The sequence below is a fragment of the Tachypleus tridentatus genome, chromosome 6 (genome assembly GCF_004210375.1).
Source record: "Tachypleus tridentatus isolate NWPU-2018 chromosome 6, ASM421037v1, whole genome shotgun sequence".
NCBI classification, from domain to species: domain Eukaryota; kingdom Metazoa; phylum Arthropoda; class Merostomata; order Xiphosura; family Limulidae; genus Tachypleus; species Tachypleus tridentatus.
In genome coordinates, this window is record NC_134830.1 from 9,126,445 (window position 1) to 9,131,390 (window position 4,946).

At 35.4% G+C, this 4,946-nt stretch overlaps 1 non-coding gene across 1 annotated transcript; it reads left to right on the plus strand.

Annotated features, from left to right (window-relative positions):
• Positions 1–4,160: 4,160 nt before the first annotated feature.
• Positions 4,161–4,278, plus strand: LOC143254689 (U5 spliceosomal RNA). Its single transcript, XR_013030336.1, has one exon. It is a non-coding gene; the product is annotated as a U5 spliceosomal RNA (small nuclear RNA).
• Positions 4,279–4,946: the final 668 nt, after the last annotated feature.

The window sequence follows — 4,946 nt, forward strand, 5'->3', positions numbered from 1 at the left end:
ACAATCTATGAATAAAAATAGAGTTGAGAAAGCGACTTTAGTGGTGCATGAATTTTAGCGCGAGTTGTTGCTATGATGTTTTAGTTCTCGATGAAATATTGTGTTTTGGAAAAACGTTTTTAATACTGAACATATATTTCGCATTATAACTGTTTTCATACTACGATTATGCAAACTTCAACAAATCTGGAATTAATATAAATATTGTAATCGTGTTTTATAAATATCATTTTCTCATGTAATTTTCCAAAATATTAAAGACGATAACGCAAAAATAAAAGGGCCCAGCATTAGTGAGACAGAAATACTTGAATAAGAGGAAACGAGTACTGGGTCTGTTTTCATCTTGTAATGCGACAACTGCCACGACTTCTATATTCGAGAAACAAGCAGAAAAATGGACACTAGATTCAAAGTACAACAACAAAAACACCTTCACACGTTTTCGAACCAGTGTAAATCAAATAAACGCAACATAACCATAGAAAACTCCCAGCTACTAAGTAGGGAAACAAACGTAAAATCAAATAAGCCCTACTTATACATCAACTAGAATCAAAATTAAACCAGCATAAGACCCGGCATGACCAGATGGTTAAAGCACTCGATTCGCAATCCGAGGAGCGTGGGTTCTAATCCCCGTCATACCAAACATGCTTGCCCTTTCAGCCGTGAGGTTGTTATAAAGTTACGGTCAATACCAGTATTCGTTGGTAAAAGAGTTGGCGGTGGGTGGTGATGACTAATTGCCTTCCCTCTAGTCTTACACTGTTAAATTAGGGACAGCTGGCGCAGATAGCCATCGTGTAGCTTTGTTCGAAATTCAAAAACAAACAAACCAAAACGCAAACGAACTTGGCAGGGTTTCAGTTTGGAGAGAGAGGGAGAAGTCTCAAGAATTCTCTCCCCAACAGAAGTGATCAGGAACGTTGTGGTTCATCTTCGGCCCCTCACGTGAAAAATTATTTAACTGTGCTTGAAATTTCGCCTTGTGTAATTTTTACTTCTTTAAGGTGCAGTGCGATGGGGCATTATAAAATTAACAGGTGAGAAAGGGGAAAGCGAAACAAAGACGGCACTGAAGAAGTGAGCCAGGCCAGAGCCCGACAAGCAGACACCAACGTGAAACGACTCGATTCAGGACTGGGCAATAGTGTTGACTTTGGCTGGGATCTAAAGATCAATGTCTGAGATTTGGATGTGTGGGGAAACGCGAGTGCCCGCGAAAACCGACTTTCACAGGACAGGCGCCGAAAGTTTTATCTGTCCTGTAATAAACAAACCAATTGTTGGGTGAAAACAAATATTTATTTAATACAACTTATCAGTCAATAATGTTTTTATTCAGTACTTTTTTCTTGTACTTACATTTTAATCGCGTTTTAGGCTAATATCATGATCGGATCTGTCATTTAGCAAAACTACTTTTAATTTGCATAAACATTACTTATGTGAATGTTCTCAAACATAATTGTTAATTTTGTGATGGATGAGTGAAACAATTGAGCACTTACCATTAAACTTCTTGTACATATATCAAATTTAAAATGTTCACCCTTTTTAACCCTTCAATAACAGCGTATGCATTTAATAAATTAATGCTTGCTATTTATGTCCATCTTGTTTCAAAGTTACGATAACAATTTTGGAAAACGTTACGTTCTTGACCTTTCAGTTTCACAGTATTTTACTTTTAATATTACTGTTAATTTCAAAAGTTTATCTTGGTTACAATTTTAACATCTTCAGTAGTATGTCTTATGGTTTTAAAGATAAAAGTTTAAATCACTTTAAATGTTTTAATTTTTCTTAATTCAACGTCGAAACCCGTTCAGTCATTTTATCAAGCCTTTTATTTCTACCTAGAACAACGCGAGTACCATGGATTTCTTTGTAATTAGCGCTTACAGCCATTTCTTTCTCTACACGAAACAGACGAGTAATAGTTGCGTAACATGTTAGAAGCAAAGCTTTTCCCACCATTTTCTTCGAAAGACATAATCATACTTTAATTTTACCAAATTTTTAATACATGATGCGACTCGTATGTATACAGATAAGTAATAAATAATCCAAAAAATGAACAACCTCCTTGTAAATATGAATATGGAATTTAATTATACAAACTTAACTTTGAAATATTTATTCATTGAACTCGTGCACACTGGTCACCAGTGTTGTATAGCATGTTCTCGTTATGCGTGTGCTTGAGGCGAGTAAGGTTAGAGTGATGTTTGATCGGAAATGGTTCATAAAGCCAAACGTAAGTCGGATGATCTGTACATCCCTGCTCGGGCACTTTGATCCCTGAATTGGCCCGTTTGTGTATTGTTCATGATTTATCCGACCTGCATCTCGTCGTCTCTCCTCGTCCCTTTTCTTGCTTTGCCTTCGCTTTGTTGCCTGCCACGCCTACCAGACTAGCATTTACACGAATCAAATCACACCCATCAATCTGTCTATCCTTATTATCCATTCACTTAGTTATTTTCTGAATGTGTGGGGTTGAAGGAGGACTGTTTAGTCTTCGAGCACTGCAGGGGATTAATGTTTTGCAAGAAATATTAATCTTATACCTAAACACCTGCCGTAATTGTGTGTGTGAAGTCAATAGTTACAGTTAAACAGCTTTGTCGCCATATAACTGTTCTTTTATTGTCCTCAGTATTTTATCCCGCTGTTTATTTCTTTAGTATGCATATCACCTCGCTTTAACCATTGCATATTGATTTATTATTGTGTTCAAATGTAAAGTTTAGTAACAGTATCTTATGCTATAAAGCCAATCACTTTGTCGTGCCTATCAAAGCGGTATTTAAAACGCCTAATCAGGATCAACATTTTATAGAAAAGCTTCAAGCCCCATTATGGATACCGTTTGTTCAAGTACCACAACCTTCTTCAGGCTTAAATGCAGTAAACTATAAGCACAGGCAACTAACTGTACAAATGGGCGTGTCTGATTCAGCATTAGATTGACCCGGTAAATGTATTTTAAAAAGTAACAATTACTCGAATAGTAACACTTGATGCTAAACAATGGATTTAAAAAGAAAACAAGAAAAAAAAAACGTATTTCGTATAGGAGTTAGAAATTTAAGCAAAAACAGTCAATTAACTTAAAATAATTTAATATTAAAACTACCAATATTTTTTAAGCAAATATGTTGAGAACTCATTGATCGATATTTAAGTTAGGTAACACTCAAGACATTACAAAGTTAAAGTGGACTTTTTGAATCACTAAAACGTAAACATAGGTTGAAGTACTTTCATGTCACGTGAACTACGGAGAATAACGCACCACGAGCAAAAGTAGTACCACCAAACTACTAAAATTAATGATTTACCGAAAACAGCGTTCAAAGAGACTTATGTTTCTGTATTGCTTTTATAAAATTTGAGTGTACGGCAGACTTTGTTGTTTGTTCGGCCCAAATGTTTTTCACACCAAACGATGTCAAACAACGATCACGCCTTTCCGGAGAAACTTCAATTTCAGGTAGTGTTAAATGTAATTAGACTTTGAGAAATTTGGATGTTGTTCAAAGTAACGCCGTTTCACGGGCACACGAAAGCAAATAAATACGTTTCATACAGTGTTTGGTTATTGATGTTTCTGATTATCATAAAGTTCGAAAGTAAATTTCCAGATGTTTGAGAAATTATTCAGTTATTATGATAGTTAAACAAGTAGTTTAGTGATCAGATTTAAAAGTAAAATGTGGTTTACCCCCTATTATATCTAGTGTTTTACGCTTGTCTTTAAAGGTTATTTTGGTCCTTTAATTCAGCACAAATACCTGAAACATCAGATGCGTGTAACAAGATATCAGAAGATATTAGTCTCACTCTGAACCACAGTTTTAATGTTCTCATCTAAAAATGCATCGTCCCCCCCCTTTTCAGACGGTAAGGATGAACTTGTCCACTATCGGGATTGTTATCACTTCGAGAAGTTTCGTACGTTTTTTACAACACAGTTGACATTCTCTTTAAAAACAAAAACAATGTAATTAAATTGTATGATACAAAAGTTGTATCATATTTTAAGATGTATGAAGGTGAATTCCATATAACGACGTCTAATTCCTGTAACACCGACGAAATCGTTTCGAAAGTGTTTGTATAAGTAGAGGCGTTTGAGAGAAATTGCTTTAATGCTCAGGTTTCCCTTCATTTCGTATTAATCTTTCGCCTTTTACTAAAGATTACCGTGGAGGGGAACATTACAATGAGCCTATAGGCAAATTTTTGAAGTCTCACGTCGGTGAGACAACAATCTATGAATAAAAATAGAGTTGAGAAAGCGACTTTAGTGGTGCATGAATTTTAGCGCGAGTTGTTGCTATGATGTTTTAGTTCTCGATGAAATATTGTGTTTTGGAAAAACGTTTTTAATACTGAACATATATTTCGCATTATAACTGTTTTCATACTACGATTATGCAAACTTCAACAAATCTGGAATTAATATAAATATTGTAATCGTGTTTTATAAATATCATTTTCTCATGTAATTTTCCGAAATATTAAAGACGATAACGCAAAAATAAAAGGGCCCAGCATTAGTGAGACAGAAATACTTGAATAAGAGGAAACGAGTACTGGGTCTGTTTTCATCTTGTAATGCGACAACTGCCACGACTTCTATATTCGAGAAACAAGCAGAAAAATGGACACTAGATTCAAAGTACAACAACAAAAACACCTTCACACGTTTTCGAACCAGTGTAAATCAAATAAACGCAACATAACCATAGAAAACTCCCAGCTACTAAGTAGGGAAACAAACGTAAAATCAAATAAGCCCTACTTATACATCAACTAGAATCAAAATTAAACCAGCATAAGACCCGGCATGACCAGATGGTTAAAGCACTCGATTCGCAATCCGAGGAGCGTGGGTTCTAATCCCCGTCATACCAAACATGCTTGCCCTTTCA